The sequence below is a fragment of the Argiope bruennichi genome, chromosome 7, assembly GCF_947563725.1.
Source record: "Argiope bruennichi chromosome 7, qqArgBrue1.1, whole genome shotgun sequence".
Lineage (NCBI taxonomy): Eukaryota > Metazoa > Arthropoda > Arachnida > Araneae > Araneidae > Argiope > Argiope bruennichi.
Genome location: NC_079157.1, coordinates 49,615,798 through 49,634,901, shown reverse-complemented (window position 1 = coordinate 49,634,901; position 19,104 = coordinate 49,615,798). Strand labels below are relative to the sequence as shown.

The following is a 19,104-nucleotide window of genomic DNA, read 5'->3' as shown; positions in this document are numbered from 1 at the left end:
AACAAATCATAATAAGTTATAACTCAGTAACATGAATAAAATCAATGGAGGAGCGGGGATTTGAACCCCGGGCCTTTCACATGCGGAGAGAACGCTCTACCACTGAGCTGCACACCCGGAAACGTGGTACGATAAACAGGAAAAACAGGAATAAACAACAAATCATAATAAGTTAAAATTCAGTAACATGAATAAAATAAATGGAGGAGCGGGGATTTGAACCCCAGGCCTTTCACACGCGAAGAGCACGCTCTACCACTGAGCTGCACCCCCGGAAACGTGGTACGATAAACAGGAAAAACAGGAATAAACAACAAATCATAATAAGTTAAAATTCAGTAACATGAATAAAATAAATGGAGGAGCGGGGATTTGAACCCCGGGCCTTTCACATGCGAAGCAAACGCTCTACCACTGAGCTACACCCCCGTCAACGTAGTACGATAAACAGGAAAAAAAGGAATAAACAACAAATCATAAGTAAAATTCAGTAACATGAATAAAATCAATGCAGGATCGGGGATTTGTTCAACGGGCCATTCACACGCGAGGCGAAAGCTCTACCACTGAGCTACACCCCCCTCAACGTGGTGCGATAAAAAAGAAAAACAGGAATAAACAACAAATCACAATAAGTTAAAATTCAGTAACATGTATAAAATCAATGCATAATCTGGGATTTGTACCCCTGTCCTTTGACATGCGAAGCGAACGCTCTACCACTGACCTACACCCCCGTCAACGTGGTACAATAAACATGAAAAAAAGGAATAAACAAAAAATCATAATCAATTAAAATTCACTAACATGAATAAAATCAATGGAGGAGGGAGGATTTGAAATCCGGACCTTTCACGTGCAAAGCGAACGCTCTACCACTGAGCTGCACCCTGTCAACGTGATACAATAAACAATAAAAACAGTAATAAACAATAAATAATAATAAGTTAAATTCAGTAACGTGAATAAAATCAATGCAGGATCGGGGAATTTTACCCCGGGCCTTTCACATGCGGAGCGAACGCTCTACCACTGAGCTACACCCCCGGCAACGTGGTACGATAAACAGAAAAAACAGGAATAAACAACAAATCATAGTAAGTTATAACTTAGTAACATGAATAAAATCAATGGAGGAGCGGGGATTTGAACCCCGGGCCTTTCACATGCGAAGCGAACGCTCTACCACTGAGCTACACCCCCGGCAACGTGGTACGATAAACAGGAAAAACAGGAATAAACAACAAATCATAATAAGTTAAAATTCAGTAACATGAATAAAATAAATGGAGGAGCGGGGATTTGAACACCGGGCCTTTTACATGCGAAGCGAACGCTCTACCACTGAGCTACACCCCCGGCAACGCAGTACGATAAAAAGGAAAAACAGGAATAAAAAACAAATCATAATAAGTTAAAATTCAGTAACATGAATAAAATCAATGGAGGAGCGGGGATTTGAACCCCGGGCCTTTCACATGCGAAGCGAACGCTCTACCACTGAGCTACACCCCCGGCAACGTGGTACGATAAACAGGAAAAACCGGAATAAACAACAAATCATAATAAGTTAAAATTCAGTAACATGAATAAAATCAATGGAGGAGCGGGGATTTGAACCCCGGGCCTTTCACATGCGAAGCGAACGCTCTACCACTGAGCTACACCCCTGGCAACGTGGTACGATAAACAGGAAAATCAGGAATAAACAACAAATCATAATAAGTTAAAATTCAGTAACATGAATAAAATAAATGGAGGAGCGGGAATTTGAACCCCGGGCCTTTCACATGCGAAGCGAAAGCTCTACCACTGAGCTACACCCCAGGCAACGTGGTACGATAAACAGGAAAAACAGGAATAAACAACAAATCATAATGAGTTAAAATTCAGTAACATGAATAAAATAAATGAGGGAGCGGGGATTTGAACCCCGGGCCTTTCACATGCGAAGCGAACGCTCTACCACTGAGCTACACCCCAGGCAACGTGGTACAATAAACATGAAAAAAAGGAATAAACAAAAAATCATAATAAATTAAAATTCACTAACATGAATAAAATCAATGGAGGAGGGAGGATTTGAAATCCGGACCTTTCACGTGCAAAGCGAACGCTCTACCACTGAGCTGCACCCTGTCGACGTGATACAATAAACAATAAAAACAGTAATAAACAATAAATAATAATAAGTTAAATTCAGTAACATGAATAAAATCAATGCAGGATCGGGGAATTTTACCCTGGGCCTTTCACATGCGGAGCGAACGCTCTACCACTGAGCTACACCCCCGGCAACGTGGTACGATAAACAGAAAAAACAGGAATAAACAACAAATCATAGTAAGTTATAACTTAGTAACATGAATAAAATCAATGGAGGAGCGGGGATTTGAACCCCGGGCCTTTCACATGCGAAGCGAACGCTCTACCACTGAGCTACACCCCCGGCAACGTGGTACGATAAACAGGAAAAACAGGAATAAACAACAAATCATAATAAGTTAAAATTCAGTAACATGAATAAAATAAATGGAGGAGCGGGGATTTGAACACCGGGCCTTTTACATGCGAAGCGAACGCTCTACCACTGAGCTACACCCCCGGCAACGCAGTACGATAAAAAGGAAAAACAGGAATAAACAACAAATCATAATAAGTTAAAATTCAGTAACATGAATAAAATCAATGGAGGAGCGGGGATTTGAACCCCGGGCCTTACACATGCGAAGCGAACGCTCTACCACTGATCTACACCCCCGGCAACGTGGTACGATAAACAGGAAAAACACGAATAAACAACAAATCATAATAAGTTAAAATTCAGTAACATGAATAAAATAAATGGAGGAGCGGGAATTTGAACCCCGGGCCTTTCACATGCGAAGCGAACGCTCTACCACTGAGCTACACCCCCGGTAACGTGGTACGAAAAAGAGGAAAAACAGGAATAAACAACAAATCATAATAAGTTAAAATTCAGTAACATAAATAAAATCAATGGAGGAGCGGGGATTTGAACCCCGGGAATTTCACATTCGAACCGAACGCTCTACCACTGAGCTACACCCCCGGCAACGTAGTACGATAAACAGGAAAAACAGGAATAAACAACAAATCATAATAAGTTATAACTCAGTAACATGAATAAAATCAATGGAGGAGCGGGGATTTGAACCCCGGGCCTTTCACATGCGAAGCGAACGCTCTACCACTGAGCTACACCCCCGGCAACGTGGTACGATAAACAGGAAAAACAGGAATAAACAACAAATCATAATAAGTTAAAATTCAGTAACATGAATAAAATCAATGGAGGAGCCTGGATTTTGAACCCCGGGCCTTTCACATGCGAAGCGAACGCTCTACCACTGAGCTACACCCCCGTCAACATTGGACGATAAACAGGAAAAACAGGAATAAACAACAAATCATAATAAGTTGAAATTCTGTAACATGAATAAAATAAATGGAGGAGCGGGGATTTGAACCCCGGGCCTTTCAAATGCGAAGCGAACGCTCTGCCACTGGGCTACACCGACGTCCTTTTGGTAGTAAAAACAGAAAAGCATGAGGAAACACTCAAGTCATAATGCAAAGCTAAAATTCAGTAACAGAAAAAAAAGCCAATGAAGGAGCGAGGATTTGAACCCCGGGCCTTTCACATGCGAAGCGAACGCTCTATCACTGACCTACACCCCCGTCAACGTGGCACGATAAACAGGAGAAACAGGAATAAACAACAAATCATAATAAGTTAAAACTCAGTAACATGAATAAAATCAATGGAGGAGCGGGGATTTGAACCCCGGGCCTTTCACATGCGGAGCGAACGCTCTACCACTGAGCTACACCCCCGTCAACGTACAGAGATAAACATGAAAAACAGAATAAACAACAAATCATAATAATTTAAATTCAGTAACATGAATAAAATCAATGCAGGAGCGCGGAATTTTACCACGGGCCTTTCACATGAGGAGCGAACGCTCTAGCACTGAGCTACACCCCCGTCAACGTAGTACGATAAACAGGAAAAAACAGGAATAAACTACAAATCATAATAAAATAAAATTATGTAACATAAATATAATTAATGGAGGAGCGGGTATTTGAGCCCCGGGCCTTTCACATGCTAAGCGAACGCACAACCACTGAGCTACACCCCCGTCAATACACTACGATAAACAGGAAAAACAGGAAGAAACAACAAATCATAATAAGTTAAATTCAGTAACATGAATAAAATCAATGCAGGATCGGGGAATTTTACCCCGAGCCTTTCACATGCGGAGCGAACACTCTACCACTGAGCTACACCCTGTCAACTTGGTACGATAAAAAGTAAAAGCAGGAATAAACAACAAATCATAATAAGTTGAAATTCAGTAACATGAATAAAATCAATGGAGGCGCGGGGGTTTGAACCCCGGGCCTTTCACATGCGCAGCGAACGCTCTACCACTGAGCCACACCCTGTCAACTTGGGAAGAAAAACAGGAATAAACAACAAATCATAATAAGTTAAAATTCAGTAACATGAATGAAATCAATGGAGGAGCGGTGATTTGAACCCCGGGCCTTTCAGATGCGAAGCGAACGCTCCACCACTGAGCTACACCCCCGTCAACGTATTACGATAAACAGGAAAAAAAGGAATAAACCACAAATCATAATAAGTTAAAATTCAGTAACATGAATAAAATCAATGGAGGAGCGGGGATTTGAAACCCGGGCCTTTCACATGCGAAGCGAACGCTCTACCACTGAGCTACACCCCCGTCAACGTATTACGATAAACAGGAAAAAAAGGAATAAACAACAAATCATAGTAAGTTATAACTCAGTAACATGAATAAAATAAATGGAGGAGCGGGGATTTGAAAACCGGGCCTTTCACATGCGAAGCGAACGCTCTACCACTGAGCTACACCCCCGGCAACGTGGTACGATAAAAAGGAAAAACAGGAATAAACAACAAATCATAATAAGTTAAAATTCAGTAACATGAATAAAATCAATGGAGGAGCGGGGATTTGAACCCCGGGCCTTACACATGCGAAGCGAACGCTCTACCACTGATCTACACCCCCGGCAACGTGGTACGATAAACAGGAAAAACACGAATAAACAACAAATCATAATAAGTTGAAATTCTGTAACATGAATAAAATAAATGGAGGAGCGGGGATTTGAACCCCGGGCCTTTCAAATGCGAAGCGAACGCTCTGCCACTGGGCTACACCGACGTCCTTTTGGTAGTATAAACAGAAAAGCATGAGGAAACACTCAAGTCATAATGCAAAGCTAAAATTCAGTAACAGAAAAAAAAGCCAATGAAGGAGCGAGGATTTGAACCCCGGGCCTTTCACATGCGAAGCGAACGCTCTATCACTGACCTACACCCCCGTCAACGTGGCACGATAAACAGGAGAAACAGGAATAAACAACAAATCATAATAAGTTAAAACTCAGTAACATGAATAAAATCAATAGAGGAGCGGGGATTTGAACCCCGGGCCTTTCACATGCGGAGCGAACGCTCTACCACTGAGCTACACCCCCGTCAACGTACAGAGATAAACATGAAAAACAGAATAAACAACAAATCATAATAATTTAAATTCAGTAACATGAATAAAATCAATGTAGGAGCGCGGAATTTTACCCCGGGCCTTTCACATGCGGAGCGAACGCTCTAGCACTGAGCTACACCCCCGTCAACGTAGTACGATAAACAAGAAAAAACAGGAATAAACTACAAATCATAATAAAATAAAATTATGTAACATAAATATAATTAATGGAGGAGCGGGTATTTGAGCCCCGGGCCTTTCACATGCTAAGGAAACGCACAACCACTGAGCTACACCCCCGTCAATATACTACGATAAACAGGAAAAACTGGAACAAACAACAAATCATAATAAGTTAAATTCAGTAACATGAATAAAATCAATGCAGAATCGGGGAATTTTACCCCGAGCCTTTCACATGCGGAGCGAACACTCTACCACTGAGCTACACCCTGTCAACTTGGTACGATAAAAAGTAAAAGCAGGAATAAACAACAAATCATAATAAGTTGACATTCAGTAACATGAATAAAATCAATGAAGGCGCGGGGGTTTGAACCCCGGGCCTTTCACATGCGCAGCGAACGCTCTACCACTGAGCCACACCCTGTCAACTTGGGAAGAAAAACAGGAATAAACAACAAATCATAATAAGTTAAAATTCAGTAACATGAATGAAATCAATGGAGGAGCGGTGATTTGAACCCCGGGCCTTTCAGATGCGAAGCGAACGCTCTTCCACTGAGCTACACCAACTGCGACACGGTACGATAAACAGGAATAAACAACAAATCATAATAGGTTAAAATTCAGTAACATGAATAAAATAAATGGAGGAGCGGGGATTTTAACCCCGGGCCTTTCACATGCGAAGCGAACGCTCTACCACTGAGCTACACCCCCGTCAACATTGGACGATAAACAGGTAAAACAGGAATAAACAGCAAATCATAATAAGTAAAATTCAGAAACATGAATAAAATACATGGAGGAGCGGGGATTTGAACCCCGAGCCTTTCACATGCGAAGCGAACGCTCTACCACTGAGCTACACCCCCGTCAACATGGAATGATAAACAGGAAAATCAGGAATAAACAACAAATCATAATAAGTTAAAATTCAGTAACATGAATAAAATCAATGCAGGAGCAGGGATTTGAACACCCGGGCCTTTCACATGCGAAGCGAACCCTCTACCACTGAGCTACACCCCCGTCAACATGGGCCGATAAACAGGAAAAACAGGAATAAACAACAAATCATAATAAGTTAAAATTCATTAACATGAATAAAATCGATAGAAATGCGGGGATTTGAACCCCGGGCCTTACACATGCGAAGCGAACGCTCCACCACTGAGCTACACCCCCGTCAACGTGGTACGATAAACAGGAATAAACAAGAAATCATAATAAGTTAAAATTCAGTAACATGAATAAAATCAATGCAGGAGCAGCGATTTGAACCCCGGGCCTTTCACATGCGAAGCGAACCCTCTACCACTGAGCTACACCCCCGTCAACATGGGCCGATAAACAGGAAAAACAGGAATAAACAACAAATCATAATAAGTTATAACTCAGTAACATGAATAAAATCAATGGATTAGCGGGGATTTGAACCCCGTGCCTTTCACATGCGAAGCGAACGCTCTACCACTGAGCTACACCCTGTCAACGTGATACAATAAACAGGAAAAACAGGAATAAACAACAAATCATAATAAGTTATAATTCAGTAACATGAATAAAATCAATGGAGGAGCGGGGATTTGAACCCCGGGCCTTTCACATGCGAAGCGAACGCTTTACCACTGAGCTACACCCCCGGCAACGTGGTACGATAAACAGGAAAAACAGGAATAAACAACAAATCATAATAAGTTATAACTCAGTAACATGAATAAAATCAATGGAGGAGCGGGGATTTGAACCCCGGGCCTTTCACATGCGGAGAGAACGCTCTACCACTGAGCTGCACACCCGGAAACGTGGTACGATAAACAGGAAATACAGGAATAAACAACAAATCATAATAAGTTAAAATTCAGTAACATGAATAAAATAAATGGAGGAGCGGGGATTTGAACCCCAGGCCTTTCACACGCGAAGAGCACGCTCTACCACTGAGCTGCACCCCCGGAAACGTGGTACGATAAACAGGAAAAACAGGAATAAACAACAAATCATAATAAGTTAAAATTCAGTAACATGAATAAAATAAATGGAGGAGCGGGGATTTGAACCCCGGGCCTTTCACATGCGAAGCAAACGCTCTACCACTGAGCTACACCCCCGTCAACGTAGTACGATAAACAGGAAAAAAAGGAATAAACAACAAATCATAAGTAAAATTCAGTAACATGAATAAAATCAATGCAGGATCGGGGATTTGTTCAACGGGCCATTCACACGCGAGGCGAAAGCTCTACCACTGAGCTACACCCCCCTCAACGTGGTGCGATAAAAAAGAAAAACAGGAATAAACAACAAATCACAATAAGTTAAAATTCAGTAACATGTATAAAATCAATGCATAATCTGGGATTTGTACCCCTGTCCTTTGACATGCGAAGCGAACGCTCTACCACTGACCTACACCCCCGTCAACGTGGTACAATAAACATGAAAAAAAGGAATTAACAAAAAATCATAATAAATTAAAATTCACTAACATGAATAAAATCAAAGGAGGAGGGAGGATTTGAAATCCGGACCTTTCACGTGCAAAGCGAACGCTCTACCACTGAGCTGCACCCTGTCGACGTGATACAATAAACAATAAAAACAGTAATAAACAATAAATAATAATAAGTTAAATTCAGTAACATGAATAAAATCAATGCAGGATCGGGGAATTTTACCCCGGGCCTTTCACATGCGGAGCGAACGCTCTACCACTGAGCTACACCCCCGGCAACGTGGTACGATAAACAGAAAAAACAGGAATAAACAACAAATCATAGTAAGTTATAACTTAGTAACATGAATAAAATCAATGGAGGAGCGGGGATTTGAACCCCGGGCCTTTCACATGCGAAGCGAACGCTCTACCACTGAGCTACACCCCCGGCAACGTGGTACGATAAACAGGAAAAACAGGAATAAACAACAAATCATAATAAGTTAAAATTCAGTAACATGAATAAAATAAATGGAGAAGCGGGGATTTGAACACCGGGCCTTTTACATGCGAAGCGAACGCTCTACCACTGAGCTACACCCCCGGCAACGCAGTACGATAAAAAGGAAAAACAGGAATAAACAACAAATCATAATAAGTTAAAATTCAGTAACATGAATAAAATCAATGGAGGAGCGGGGATTTGAACCCCGGGCCTTACACATGCGAAGCGAACGCTCTACCACTGATCTACACCCCCGGCAACGTGGTACGATAAACAGGAAAAACACGAATAAACAACAAATCATAATAAGTTAAAATTCAGTAACATGAATAAAATAAATGGAGGAGCGGGAATTTGAACCCCGGGCCTTTCACATGCGAAGCGAACGCTCTACCACTGAGCTACACCCCCGGTAACGTGGTACGAAAAAGAGGAAAAACAGGAATAAACAACAAATCATAATAAGTTAAAATTCAGTAACATAAATAAAATCAATGGAGGAGCGGGGATTGGACGATAAACAGGTAAAACAGGAATAAACAGCAAATCATAATAAGTAAAATTCAGAAACACGAATAAAATACATGGAGAAGCGGGGATTTGAACCCCGAGCCTTTCACATGCGAAGCGAACGCTCTACCACTGAGCTACACCCCCGTCAACATGGAATGATAAACAGGAAAATCAGGAATAAACAACAAATCATAATAAGTTGAAATTCTGTAACATGAATAAAATAAATGGAGGAGCGGGGATTTGAACCCCGGGCCTTTCAAATGCGAAGCGAACGCTCTGCCACTGGGCTACACCGACGTCCTTTTGGTAGTAAAAACAGAAAAGCATGAGGAAACACTCAAGTCATAATGCAAAGCTAAAATTCAGTAACAGAAAAAAAAGCCAATGAAGGAGCGAGGATTTGAACCCCGGGCCTTTCACATGCGAAGCGAACGCTCTATCACTGACCTACACCCCCGTCAACGTGGCACGATAAACAGGAGAAACAGGAATAAACAACAAATCATAATAAGTTAAAACTCAGTAACATGAATAAAATCAATGGAGGAGCGGGGATTTGAACCCCGGGCCTTTCACATGCGGAGCGAACGCTCTACCACTGAGCTACACCCCCGTCAACGTACAGCGATAAACATGAAAAACAGAATAAACAACAAATCATAATAATTTAAATTCAGTAACATGAATAAAATCAATGCAGGAGCGCGGAATTTTACCCCGGGCCTTTCACATGCGGAGCGAACGCTCTAGCACTGAGCTACACCCCCGTCAACGTATTACGATAAACAGGAAAAAAAGGAATAAACCACAAATCATAATAAGTTAAAATTCAGTAACATGAATAAAATCAATGGAGGAGCGGGGATTTGAAACCCGGGCCTTTCACATGCGAAGCGAACGCTCTACCACTGAGCTACACCCCCGTCAACGTATTACGATAAACAGGAAAAAAAGGAATAAACAACAAATCATAGTAAGTTATAACTCAGTAACATGAATAAAATAAATGGAGGAGCGGGGATTTGAAAACCGGGCCTTTCACATGCGAAGCGAACGCTCTACCACTGAGCTACACCCCCGTCAACATTGGACGATAAACAGGAAAAACAGGAATAAACAACAAATCATAATAAGTTGAAATTCAGTAACATGAATAAAATCAATGGAGGAGCCTGGATTTGAACCCCAGGCCTTTCACATGCGAAGCGAACGCTCTACCACTGAGCTACACCCCCGTCAACATTGGACGATAAACAGGAAAAACAGGAATAAACAACAAATCATAATAAGTTGAAATTCTGTAACATGAATAAAATAAATGGAGGAGCGGGGATTTGAACCCCGGGCCTTTCAAATGCGAAGCGAACGCTCTGCCACTGGGCTACACCGACGTCCTTTTGGTAGTATAAACAGAAAAGCATGAGGAAACACTCAAGTCATAATGCAAAGCTAAAATTCAGTAACAGAAAAAAAAGCCAATGAAGGAGCGAGGATTTGAACCCCGGGCCTTTCACATGCGAAGCGAACGCTCTATCACTGACCTACACCCCCGTCAACGTGGCACGATAAACAGGAGAAACAGGAATAAACAACAAATCATAATAAGTTAAAACTCAGTAACATGAATAAAATCAATAGAGGAGCGGGGATTTGAACCCCGGGCCTTTCACATGCGGAGCGAACGCTCTACCACTGAGCTACACCCCCGTCAACGTACAGAGATAAACATGAAAAACAGAATAAACAACAAATCATAATAATTTAAATTCAGTAACATGAATAAAATCAATGTAGGAGCGCGGAATTTTACCCCGGGCCTTTCACATGCGGAGCGAACGCTCTAGCACTGAGCTACACCCCCGTCAACGTAGTACGATAAACAAGAAAAAACAGGAATAAACTACAAATCATAATAAAATAAAATTATGTAACATAAATATAATTAATGGAGGAGCGGGTATTTGAGCCCCGGGCCTTTCACATGCTAAGGAAACGCACAACCACTGAGCTACACCCCCGTCAATATACTACGATAAACAGGAAAAACTGGAACAAACAACAAATCATAATAAGTTAAATTCAGTAACATGAATAAAATCAATGCAGAATCGGGGAATTTTACCCCGAGCCTTTCACATGCGGAGCGAACACTCTACCACTGAGCTACACCCTGTCAACTTGGTACGATAAAAAGTAAAAGCAGGAATAAACAACAAATCATAATAAGTTGACATTCAGTAACATGAATAAAATCAATGGAGGCGCGGGGGTTTGAACCCCGGGCCTTTCACATGCGCAGCGAACGCTCTACCACTGAGCCACACCCTGTCAACTTGGGAAGAAAAACAGGAATAAACAACAAATCATAATAAGTTAAAATTCAGTAACATGAATGAAATCAATGGAGGAGCGGTGATTTGAACCCCGGGCCTTTCAGATGCGAAGCGAACGCTCTTCCACTGAGCTACACCAACTGCGACACGGTACGATAAACAGGAATAAACAACAAATCATAATAGGTTAAAATTCAGTAACATGAATAAAATAAATGGAGGAGCGGGGATTTTAACCCCGGGCCTTTCACATGCGAAGCGAACGCTCTACCACTGAGCTACACCCCCGTCAACATTGGACGATAAACAGGTAAAACAGGAATAAACAGCAAATCATAATAAGTAAAATTCAGAAACATGAATAAAATACATGGAGGAGCGGGGATTTGAACCCCGAGCCTTTCACATGCGAAGCGAACGCTCTACCACTGAGCTACACCCCCGTCAACATGGAATGATAAACAGGAAAATCAGGAATAAACAACAAATCATAATAAGTTAAAATTCAGTAACATGAATAAAATCAATGCAGGAGCAGGGATTTGAACACCCGGGCCTTTCACATGCGAAGCGAACCCTCTACCACTGAGCTACACCCCCGTCAACATGGGCCGATAAACAGGAAAAACAGGAATAAACAACAAATCATAATAAGTTAAAATTCATTAACATGAATAAAATCGATAGAGATGCGGGGATTTGAACCCCGGGCCTTACACATGCGAAGCGAACGCTCCACCACTGAGCTACACCCCCGTCAACGTGGTACGATAAACAGGAATAAACAAGAAATCATAATAAGTTAAAATTCAGTAACATGAATAAAATCAATGCAGGAGGAGCGATTTGAACCCCGGGCCTTTCACATGCGAAGCGAACCCTCTACCACTGAGCTACACCCCCGTCAACATGGGCCGATAAACAGGAAAAACAGGAATAAACAACAAATCATAATAAGTTAAAATTCATTAACATGAATAAAATCGATGGAGATGCGGGGATTTGAACCACGGGCCTTACACATGCGAAGCGAACGCTCCACCACTGAGCTACACCCCCGTCAACGTGGTACGATAAACAGGAATAAACAAGAAATCATAATAAGTTAAAATTCAGTAACATGAATTAAATCAATGCAGGAGCAGCGATTTGAACCCCGGGCCTTTCACGTGCGAAGCGAACCCTCTACCACTGAGCTACACCCCTGTCAACATGGGCCGATAAACAGGAAAAACAGGAATAAACAACAAATCATAATAAGTTAAAATTCATTAACATGAATAAAATCGATGAAGATGCGGGGATTTGAACCCCGGGCCTTACACATGCGAAGCGAACGCTCCACCACTGAGCTACACCCTCGTCAACGTGGTACGATAAACAGGAAAAACAGGAATAAACAACAAATCATAATAAGTCAAAATTCAGTATCATGAATAAAATCAAAGGAGGTGCGGGGATGAGAACCTCGGGCCTTTCACACGCGGAGCGAACGCTCTACCACTGAGCTACACCTTGTCAACATGGGACAATAAACAGGAAAAAAAGGAATAAACAATAAATCATAAGTTAAAATTCAGAAACATGAATAAAATCAATGGAGGAGAAGGAATTTGAACCCCGTGCCCTTCACATGCGAAGCGAACGCTCTACCACTGAGCTACACCCTCGTCAATGTGGTATGATAAACAGGAAAAATAGGAATAAACAACAAATCATAATAAGTTAAAATTCAGTAACATGAATAAAATCAATGGAGGAGCAGGGATTTGAACCCCGTGCAATTGACATGCGAAGCGAACGCTCTACCACTGAGCTACACCCTGTCAACGTGGTACGATAAACAGGAAAAACAGGAATAAACAACAAATCATAATAAGTTAAAATTTTAATTACAATAATTTTCATAATAGAGATTTGAACCCCGCTCTTTTCACACGCGAAGCCAACGCTCTACCACTGACCTACACCCCCGTCAACATTGGACGATAAACAGGTAAAACAGGAATAAACAGCAAATCATAATAAGTAAAATTCAGAAACATGAATAAAATACATGGAGGAGCGGGGATTTGAACCCCGGGCCTTTCGCATGCGAAGCGAACGCTCTACCACTGAGCTACACCCCCGTCAACATGGCACGATAAATAGGAAAATCAGGAATAAACAATAAATCATAATAAGTTAAAATTCAGTAACATGAATAAAGTCAATGGATGAGCGGGGATTTGAACCCCGGGCTTTTCACATGCGCAGCGAACGCTCTACCACTGAGCTACACCCCCGTCAACGTTGTACGATAAACAGGAATAAACAACAAATCATAATAAGTTAAAATTCAGTAACATGAATAAAATCAATGGAGGAGCGGGGATTTGAATACCGGGCCTTTCACATGCGAAGCGTACCCTCTACCACTGAGCTACACCCCCGTCAACGTGGTACGATAAACAGGAATAAACAAGAAATCATAATAAGTTAAAATTCAGTAACATGAATAAAATCAATGCAGGAGCAGCGATTTGAACCCCGGGCCTTTCACGTGCGAAGCGAACCCTCTACCACTGAGCTACACCCCTGTCAACATGGGCCGATAAACAGGAAAAACAGGAATAAACAACAAATCATAATAAGTTAAAATTCATTAACATGAATAAAATCGATAGAGATGCGGGGATTTGAACCCCGGGCCTTACACATGCGAAGCGAACGCTCCACCACTGAGCTACACCCCCGTCAACGTGGTACGATAAACAGGAATAAACAAGAAATCATAATAAGTTAAAATTCAGTAACATGAATAAAATCAATGCAGGAGGAGCGATTTGAACCCCGGGCCTTTCACATGCGAAGCGAACCCTCTACCACTGAGCTACACCCCCGTCAACATGGGCCGATAAACAGGAAAAACAGGAATAAACAACAAATCATAATAAGTTAAAATTCATTAACATGAATAAAATCGATGGAGATGCGGGGATTTGAACCACGGGCCTTACACATGCGAAGCGAACGCTCCACCACTGAGCTACACCCCCGTCAACGTGGTACGATAAACAGGAATAAACAAGAAATCATAATAAGTTAAAATTCAGTAACATGAATTAAATCAATGCAGGAGCAGCGATTTGAACCCCGGGCCTTTCACGTGCGAAGCGAACCCTCTACCACTGAGCTACACCCCTGTCAACATGGGCCGATAAACAGGAAAAACAGGAATAAACAACAAATCATAATAAGTTAAAATTCATTAACATGAATAAAATCGATGAAGATGCGGGGATTTGAACCCCGGGCCTTACACATGCGAAGCGAACGCTCCACCACTGAGCTACACCCTCGTCAACGTGGTACGATAAACAGGAAAAACAGGAATAAACAACAAATCATAATAAGTCAAAATTCAGTATCATGAATAAAATCAAAGGAGGTGCGGGGATGAGAACCTCGGGCCTTTCACACGCGGAGCGAACGCTCTACCACTGAGCTACACCTTGTCAACATGGGACAATAAACAGGAAAAAAAGGAATAAACAATAAATCATAAGTTAAAATTCAGAAACATGAATAAAATCAATGGAGGAGAAGGAATTTGAACCCCGTGCCCTTCACATGCGAAGCGAACGCTCTACCACTGAGCTACACCCTCGTCAATGTGGTATGATAAACAGGAAAAATAGGAATAAACAACAAATCATAATAAGTTAAAATTCAGTAACATGAATAAAATCAATGGAGGAGCAGGGATTTGAACCCCGTGCAATTCACATGCGAAGCGAACGCTCTACCACTGAGCTACACCCTGTCAACGTGGTACGATAAACAGGAAAAACAGGAATAAACAACAAATCATAATAAGTTAAAATTTTAATTACAATAATTTTCATAATAGAGATTTGAACCCCGCTCTTTTCACACGCGAAGCCAACGCTCTACCACTGACCTACACCCCCGTCAACATTGGACGATAAACAGGTAAAACAGGAATAAACAGCAAATCATAATAAGTAAAATTCAGAAACATGAATAAAATACATGGAGGAGCGGGGATTTGAACCCCGGGCCTTTCGCATGCGAAGCGAACGCTCTACCACTGAGCTACACCCCCGTCAACATGGCACGATAAACAGGAAAATCAGGAATAAACAATAAATCATAATAAGTTAAAATTCAGTAACATGAATAAAGTCAATGGATGAGCGGGGATTTAAACCCCGGGCTTTTCACATGCGCAGCGAACGCTCTACCACTGAGCTACACCCCCGTCAACGTTGTACGATAAACAGGAATAAACAACAAATCATAATAAGTTAAAATTCAGTAACATGAATAAAATCAATGGAGGAGCGGGGATTTGAATACCGGGCCTTTCACATGCGAAGCGAACCCTCTACCACTGAGCTACACCCCCGTCAACGTGGTACGATAAACAGGAATAAACAAGAAATCATAATAAGTTAAAATTCAGTAACATGAATAAAATCAATGCAGGAGCAGCGATTTGAACCCCGGGCCTTTCACGTGCGAAGCGAACCCTCTACCACTGAGCTACACCCCTGTCAACATGGGCCGATAAACAGGAAAAACAGGAATAAACAACAAATCATAATAAGTTAAAATTCATTAACATGAATAAAATCGATGAAGATGCGGGGATTTGAACCCCGGGCCTTACACATGCGAAGCGAACGCTCCACCACTGAGCTACACCCTCGTCAACGTGGTACGATAAACAGGAAAAACAGGAATAAACAACAAATCATAATAAGTCAAAATTCAGTATCATGAATAAAATCAAAGGAGGTGCGGGGATGAGAACCTCGGGCCTTTCACACGCGGAGCGAACGCTCTACCACTGAGCTACACCTTGTCAACATGGGACAATAAACAGGAAAAAAAGGAATAAACAATAAATCATAAGTTAAAATTCAGAAACATGAATAAAATCAATGGAGGAGAAGGAATTTGAACCCCGTGCCCTTCATATGCGAAGCGAACGCTCTACCACTGAGCTACACCCTCGTCAATGTGGTATGATAAACAGGAAAAATAGGAATAAACAACAAATCATAATAAGTTAAAATTCAGTAACATGAATAAAATCAATGGAGGAGCAGGGATTTGAACCCCGTGCAATTCACATGCGAAGCGAACGCTCTACCACTGAGCTACACCCTGTCAACGTGGTACGATAAACAGGAAAAACAGGAATAAACAACAAATCATAATAAGTTAAAATTTTAATTACAATAATTTTCATAATAGAGATTTGAACCCCGCTCTTTTCACACGCGAAGCCAACGCTCTACCACTGACCTACACCCCCGTCAACATTGGACGATAAACAGGTAAAACAGGAATAAACAGCAAATCATAATAAGTAAAATTCAGAAACATGAATAAAATACATGGAGGAGCGGGGATTTGAACCCCGGGCCTTTCGCATGCGAAGCGAACGCTCTACCACTGAGCTACACCCCCGTCAACATGGCAAGATAAACAGGAAAATCAGGAATAAACAATAAATCATAATAAGTTAAAATTCAGTAACATGAATAAAGTCAATGGATGAGCGGGGATTTGAACCCCGGGCTTTCCACATGCGCAGCGAACGCTCTACCACTGAGCTACACCCCCGTCAACGTTGTACGATAAACAGGAATAAACAACAAATCATAATAAGTTAAAATTCAGTAACATGAATAAAATCAATGGAGGAGCGGGGATTTGAATACCGGGCCTTTCACATGCGAAGCGAACCCTCTACCACTGAGCTACACCCCCGTCAACATGGGCCGATAAACAGGAAAAACAGTAATAAACAACAAATCTTAATAATTTAAAATTCAGTAATATGAATAAAATCAATGCAGGATCGGGGATTTGTACCCCGGGTCTTTCACACGCGAAGCGAACGCTCTACCACTGAGCTATACCCTGTCAACGTGGTACGATAAACAGGAAAAACAGGAATAAACAACAAATCATAATAAGTTAAAATTCAATTACATGAATTTTCATAACAGGGATTTGACCCCCGGGCCATTCACATGCGAAGCGAACGCTGTACCACTGAGCTACACCCCCGTCAACGTGGTACGATAAACAAGAAAAACAGGAATAAACAACAAATCATTATAAGTTAAAATTCAGTAACATGAATAAAATCAATGGAGGAGCGGGGATTTGAACCCCGTGCCTTTCACATGCGAAGCGAATGCTCTACCACTGAGCTACACCCCCGTCAAGTTGGTACTTTAAGCAGGAAAAACAGGAGGAAACAAACAAAACATAATGCAAAGCTAAAATTCAATAGACCTTTAATTAATAAAAAAAGCATAGCACTTGAATTCTGTACTAATTGGAAAATTTCCAGACAGGTAAATACATGAATAAGTAAGACATTATTGAATAAAATACAAAAGCAAGTCCTCGCCTATAAATAATGCATTATCCCGAGATTTCTATAAAATACACTTTTTAAAAGAAATGAGCTAAAAGCTTTAAAATATCTTCTTAAATTATTTGCTTTTTAATACTCTTTCTGGCAATAAGAATTTGAATACAAAAAAAAAATGAATCTTAAAAGTCATTATCGTTTGGTGGAACCTGAATATGCATTATGCTATATTTTCTTGAATTATAAATTATGTTGATAGTTATTTGTATTATTTCCGTTTCAATTCAGAATTTTTGGTTATATTAAAATATATGCTTCGAGAATACCATTTATTTGTAATTAAATATGCAAATTAAGTACATGCATTTCGAATTGTTATTTAGTTATATTTCATAGCTCCTAGAAATAAAAATTAAAAAATATATATTAAAATTTCTTCAAATAAAGCTATTGTATTCAAGACAGAAATGAATGAAGGGAAGTATTAATAAAATGACCTATTTGCTACTTTGCGCATATTGAAATAATCCCAAAATCTTTTTTCTCATATTCTCCAGTTATCTTGAACCTATATGCCTTAAATTTTGTTTATCAGGGTTTCTCAGTATTTAAAATGATTTAAAGAGCAAAAAAGTTTGGGATAGCAATTGAGAAATTTGAAGGTTATGCCAATAAATATATGCAGATGTCCCCTTTTGGGAATACAACTTGCGTGTAATACAATTTGCGTATATCCAAAAAACATTTTTTTGAAAAAAATATTTTTAAATTGATTGACATATTTCCCTTGAATGTAGCTTTTATAGATTACGAATAATATGAAATTACAATACGATTACGATTAGTTACGATACTTTTTAAATCGACTGTGTAAAGTCTATTTCTGTACTATCACAATATTAAAAAAATTATCTTTTTAATGATATCAATTTAGTTCTACGAATTTTTCCTACATTTCGATAATTTTTTAAATATTTTTTTTACATAATTTCTAATGCTGAGATTACGTATAATATGAAATTACATTACGATTAAGATTAGTTACGATACTTTTTAAATCGACTATGTAAATTCTATTTCTGTACTATCACAATATAAAAAAAATAACTTTTGAATGATAGCAATTTAGTTCTACGAATTTTTCCTACATA

The 19,104-nt window shown here is 40.4% G+C and overlaps 46 non-coding genes across 46 annotated transcripts; all 46 read right to left on the bottom strand.

Moving 5' to 3' along the window:
• Positions 1-357: 357 nt before the first annotated feature.
• Trnaa-cgc (transfer RNA alanine (anticodon CGC)) lies at positions 358-429 on the bottom strand. Its single transcript has one exon. It is a non-coding gene; the product is annotated as a tRNA-Ala (tRNA).
• A 702-nt stretch (positions 430-1,131) lies between these two features.
• Trnaa-cgc (transfer RNA alanine (anticodon CGC)) lies at positions 1,132-1,203 on the bottom strand. Its single transcript has one exon. It is a non-coding gene; the product is annotated as a tRNA-Ala (tRNA).
• An 84-nt stretch (positions 1,204-1,287) lies between these two features.
• Positions 1,288-1,359, bottom strand: Trnaa-cgc (transfer RNA alanine (anticodon CGC)). The gene has a single exon. It is a non-coding gene; the product is annotated as a tRNA-Ala (tRNA).
• An 84-nt stretch (positions 1,360-1,443) lies between these two features.
• Trnaa-cgc (transfer RNA alanine (anticodon CGC)) lies at positions 1,444-1,515 on the bottom strand. The gene has a single exon. It is a non-coding gene; the product is annotated as a tRNA-Ala (tRNA).
• Positions 1,516-1,599: 84 nt separating this feature from the next.
• Trnaa-cgc (transfer RNA alanine (anticodon CGC)) lies at positions 1,600-1,671 on the bottom strand. Its single transcript has one exon. It is a non-coding gene; the product is annotated as a tRNA-Ala (tRNA).
• A 240-nt stretch (positions 1,672-1,911) lies between these two features.
• Positions 1,912-1,983, bottom strand: Trnaa-cgc (transfer RNA alanine (anticodon CGC)). The gene has a single exon. It is a non-coding gene; the product is annotated as a tRNA-Ala (tRNA).
• A 394-nt stretch (positions 1,984-2,377) lies between these two features.
• Trnaa-cgc (transfer RNA alanine (anticodon CGC)) lies at positions 2,378-2,449 on the bottom strand. The gene has a single exon. It is a non-coding gene; the product is annotated as a tRNA-Ala (tRNA).
• Positions 2,450-2,533: 84 nt separating this feature from the next.
• Trnaa-cgc (transfer RNA alanine (anticodon CGC)) lies at positions 2,534-2,605 on the bottom strand. The gene has a single exon. It is a non-coding gene; the product is annotated as a tRNA-Ala (tRNA).
• Positions 2,606-2,689: 84 nt separating this feature from the next.
• Positions 2,690-2,761, bottom strand: Trnaa-cgc (transfer RNA alanine (anticodon CGC)). Its single transcript has one exon. It is a non-coding gene; the product is annotated as a tRNA-Ala (tRNA).
• Positions 2,762-2,845: 84 nt separating this feature from the next.
• Positions 2,846-2,917, bottom strand: Trnaa-cgc (transfer RNA alanine (anticodon CGC)). The gene has a single exon. It is a non-coding gene; the product is annotated as a tRNA-Ala (tRNA).
• Positions 2,918-3,001: 84 nt separating this feature from the next.
• On the bottom strand, positions 3,002-3,073 carry Trnas-cga (transfer RNA serine (anticodon CGA)). Its single transcript has one exon. It is a non-coding gene; the product is annotated as a tRNA-Ser (tRNA).
• Positions 3,074-3,157: 84 nt separating this feature from the next.
• On the bottom strand, positions 3,158-3,229 carry Trnaa-cgc (transfer RNA alanine (anticodon CGC)). Its single transcript has one exon. It is a non-coding gene; the product is annotated as a tRNA-Ala (tRNA).
• An 84-nt stretch (positions 3,230-3,313) lies between these two features.
• Positions 3,314-3,386, bottom strand: Trnaa-cgc (transfer RNA alanine (anticodon CGC)). Its single transcript has one exon. It is a non-coding gene; the product is annotated as a tRNA-Ala (tRNA).
• Positions 3,387-3,786: 400 nt separating this feature from the next.
• Trnaa-cgc (transfer RNA alanine (anticodon CGC)) lies at positions 3,787-3,858 on the bottom strand. Its single transcript has one exon. It is a non-coding gene; the product is annotated as a tRNA-Ala (tRNA).
• An 851-nt stretch (positions 3,859-4,709) lies between these two features.
• On the bottom strand, positions 4,710-4,781 carry Trnaa-cgc (transfer RNA alanine (anticodon CGC)). Its single transcript has one exon. It is a non-coding gene; the product is annotated as a tRNA-Ala (tRNA).
• Positions 4,782-4,865: 84 nt separating this feature from the next.
• Positions 4,866-4,937, bottom strand: Trnaa-cgc (transfer RNA alanine (anticodon CGC)). Its single transcript has one exon. It is a non-coding gene; the product is annotated as a tRNA-Ala (tRNA).
• An 84-nt stretch (positions 4,938-5,021) lies between these two features.
• Trnaa-cgc (transfer RNA alanine (anticodon CGC)) lies at positions 5,022-5,093 on the bottom strand. Its single transcript has one exon. It is a non-coding gene; the product is annotated as a tRNA-Ala (tRNA).
• A 400-nt stretch (positions 5,094-5,493) lies between these two features.
• Positions 5,494-5,565, bottom strand: Trnaa-cgc (transfer RNA alanine (anticodon CGC)). The gene has a single exon. It is a non-coding gene; the product is annotated as a tRNA-Ala (tRNA).
• Positions 5,566-6,114: 549 nt separating this feature from the next.
• On the bottom strand, positions 6,115-6,186 carry Trnaa-cgc (transfer RNA alanine (anticodon CGC)). Its single transcript has one exon. It is a non-coding gene; the product is annotated as a tRNA-Ala (tRNA).
• A 221-nt stretch (positions 6,187-6,407) lies between these two features.
• Trnaa-cgc (transfer RNA alanine (anticodon CGC)) lies at positions 6,408-6,479 on the bottom strand. The gene has a single exon. It is a non-coding gene; the product is annotated as a tRNA-Ala (tRNA).
• An 83-nt stretch (positions 6,480-6,562) lies between these two features.
• Trnaa-cgc (transfer RNA alanine (anticodon CGC)) lies at positions 6,563-6,634 on the bottom strand. The gene has a single exon. It is a non-coding gene; the product is annotated as a tRNA-Ala (tRNA).
• Positions 6,635-6,875: 241 nt separating this feature from the next.
• On the bottom strand, positions 6,876-6,947 carry Trnaa-cgc (transfer RNA alanine (anticodon CGC)). The gene has a single exon. It is a non-coding gene; the product is annotated as a tRNA-Ala (tRNA).
• A 231-nt stretch (positions 6,948-7,178) lies between these two features.
• On the bottom strand, positions 7,179-7,247 carry Trnaa-cgc (transfer RNA alanine (anticodon CGC)). Its single transcript has one exon. It is a non-coding gene; the product is annotated as a tRNA-Ala (tRNA).
• An 86-nt stretch (positions 7,248-7,333) lies between these two features.
• Positions 7,334-7,405, bottom strand: Trnaa-cgc (transfer RNA alanine (anticodon CGC)). The gene has a single exon. It is a non-coding gene; the product is annotated as a tRNA-Ala (tRNA).
• Positions 7,406-7,801: 396 nt separating this feature from the next.
• Trnaa-cgc (transfer RNA alanine (anticodon CGC)) lies at positions 7,802-7,873 on the bottom strand. Its single transcript has one exon. It is a non-coding gene; the product is annotated as a tRNA-Ala (tRNA).
• Positions 7,874-8,575: 702 nt separating this feature from the next.
• On the bottom strand, positions 8,576-8,647 carry Trnaa-cgc (transfer RNA alanine (anticodon CGC)). The gene has a single exon. It is a non-coding gene; the product is annotated as a tRNA-Ala (tRNA).
• Positions 8,648-8,731: 84 nt separating this feature from the next.
• Positions 8,732-8,803, bottom strand: Trnaa-cgc (transfer RNA alanine (anticodon CGC)). Its single transcript has one exon. It is a non-coding gene; the product is annotated as a tRNA-Ala (tRNA).
• An 84-nt stretch (positions 8,804-8,887) lies between these two features.
• On the bottom strand, positions 8,888-8,959 carry Trnaa-cgc (transfer RNA alanine (anticodon CGC)). The gene has a single exon. It is a non-coding gene; the product is annotated as a tRNA-Ala (tRNA).
• Positions 8,960-9,043: 84 nt separating this feature from the next.
• Trnaa-cgc (transfer RNA alanine (anticodon CGC)) lies at positions 9,044-9,115 on the bottom strand. The gene has a single exon. It is a non-coding gene; the product is annotated as a tRNA-Ala (tRNA).
• A 174-nt stretch (positions 9,116-9,289) lies between these two features.
• On the bottom strand, positions 9,290-9,361 carry Trnaa-cgc (transfer RNA alanine (anticodon CGC)). Its single transcript has one exon. It is a non-coding gene; the product is annotated as a tRNA-Ala (tRNA).
• Positions 9,362-9,761: 400 nt separating this feature from the next.
• On the bottom strand, positions 9,762-9,833 carry Trnaa-cgc (transfer RNA alanine (anticodon CGC)). Its single transcript has one exon. It is a non-coding gene; the product is annotated as a tRNA-Ala (tRNA).
• A 238-nt stretch (positions 9,834-10,071) lies between these two features.
• Trnaa-cgc (transfer RNA alanine (anticodon CGC)) lies at positions 10,072-10,143 on the bottom strand. The gene has a single exon. It is a non-coding gene; the product is annotated as a tRNA-Ala (tRNA).
• An 84-nt stretch (positions 10,144-10,227) lies between these two features.
• Trnaa-cgc (transfer RNA alanine (anticodon CGC)) lies at positions 10,228-10,299 on the bottom strand. The gene has a single exon. It is a non-coding gene; the product is annotated as a tRNA-Ala (tRNA).
• Positions 10,300-10,383: 84 nt separating this feature from the next.
• Positions 10,384-10,455, bottom strand: Trnaa-cgc (transfer RNA alanine (anticodon CGC)). Its single transcript has one exon. It is a non-coding gene; the product is annotated as a tRNA-Ala (tRNA).
• A 400-nt stretch (positions 10,456-10,855) lies between these two features.
• Positions 10,856-10,927, bottom strand: Trnaa-cgc (transfer RNA alanine (anticodon CGC)). Its single transcript has one exon. It is a non-coding gene; the product is annotated as a tRNA-Ala (tRNA).
• An 842-nt stretch (positions 10,928-11,769) lies between these two features.
• Positions 11,770-11,841, bottom strand: Trnaa-cgc (transfer RNA alanine (anticodon CGC)). Its single transcript has one exon. It is a non-coding gene; the product is annotated as a tRNA-Ala (tRNA).
• Positions 11,842-11,924: 83 nt separating this feature from the next.
• Trnaa-cgc (transfer RNA alanine (anticodon CGC)) lies at positions 11,925-11,996 on the bottom strand. Its single transcript has one exon. It is a non-coding gene; the product is annotated as a tRNA-Ala (tRNA).
• Positions 11,997-12,237: 241 nt separating this feature from the next.
• Trnaa-cgc (transfer RNA alanine (anticodon CGC)) lies at positions 12,238-12,309 on the bottom strand. Its single transcript has one exon. It is a non-coding gene; the product is annotated as a tRNA-Ala (tRNA).
• Positions 12,310-12,843: 534 nt separating this feature from the next.
• Trnaa-cgc (transfer RNA alanine (anticodon CGC)) lies at positions 12,844-12,915 on the bottom strand. Its single transcript has one exon. It is a non-coding gene; the product is annotated as a tRNA-Ala (tRNA).
• A 695-nt stretch (positions 12,916-13,610) lies between these two features.
• Positions 13,611-13,682, bottom strand: Trnaa-cgc (transfer RNA alanine (anticodon CGC)). The gene has a single exon. It is a non-coding gene; the product is annotated as a tRNA-Ala (tRNA).
• Positions 13,683-14,216: 534 nt separating this feature from the next.
• Positions 14,217-14,288, bottom strand: Trnaa-cgc (transfer RNA alanine (anticodon CGC)). The gene has a single exon. It is a non-coding gene; the product is annotated as a tRNA-Ala (tRNA).
• A 534-nt stretch (positions 14,289-14,822) lies between these two features.
• Positions 14,823-14,894, bottom strand: Trnaa-cgc (transfer RNA alanine (anticodon CGC)). Its single transcript has one exon. It is a non-coding gene; the product is annotated as a tRNA-Ala (tRNA).
• Positions 14,895-15,589: 695 nt separating this feature from the next.
• Trnaa-cgc (transfer RNA alanine (anticodon CGC)) lies at positions 15,590-15,661 on the bottom strand. Its single transcript has one exon. It is a non-coding gene; the product is annotated as a tRNA-Ala (tRNA).
• Positions 15,662-16,195: 534 nt separating this feature from the next.
• Positions 16,196-16,267, bottom strand: Trnaa-cgc (transfer RNA alanine (anticodon CGC)). The gene has a single exon. It is a non-coding gene; the product is annotated as a tRNA-Ala (tRNA).
• A 695-nt stretch (positions 16,268-16,962) lies between these two features.
• Positions 16,963-17,034, bottom strand: Trnaa-cgc (transfer RNA alanine (anticodon CGC)). Its single transcript has one exon. It is a non-coding gene; the product is annotated as a tRNA-Ala (tRNA).
• Positions 17,035-17,724: 690 nt separating this feature from the next.
• On the bottom strand, positions 17,725-17,796 carry Trnaa-cgc (transfer RNA alanine (anticodon CGC)). The gene has a single exon. It is a non-coding gene; the product is annotated as a tRNA-Ala (tRNA).
• Between the last annotated feature and the right edge of the window lie 1,308 nt (positions 17,797-19,104).